This window comes from Acanthisitta chloris, unplaced genomic scaffold (assembly GCF_000695815.1).
Source record: "Acanthisitta chloris isolate BGI_N310 unplaced genomic scaffold, ASM69581v1 scaffold3018, whole genome shotgun sequence".
Classification (NCBI taxonomy): domain Eukaryota; kingdom Metazoa; phylum Chordata; class Aves; order Passeriformes; family Acanthisittidae; genus Acanthisitta; species Acanthisitta chloris.
The window spans coordinates 1-238 of record NW_008685164.1 but is presented as its reverse complement, the minus strand read 5'-3'; positions in this window follow the sequence as shown (position 1 = coordinate 238).

Genomic DNA, 238 nt, shown 5'->3' with positions numbered 1-238 from the left:
CCTGCCACTCCGAGTGCGTGACAGACACGCAGGTGTGTGGCGCTCGGTTCTGTGACCCTGCGGGGGACACTTTCGCTGTCACCGGCTATGACCTCTCCGAGATCCTGTGCTACGGTCCAGCCTGAGCCGGGAGGGAACGCCGGGAATGCCAGAACGCTCCAGCACTGCGGCTGCGGGCCAGGGGTGAGCACGGCCCTCTGGCACCGTGGGGATGTAAGGAGGAGCCAGGCCAGGATCC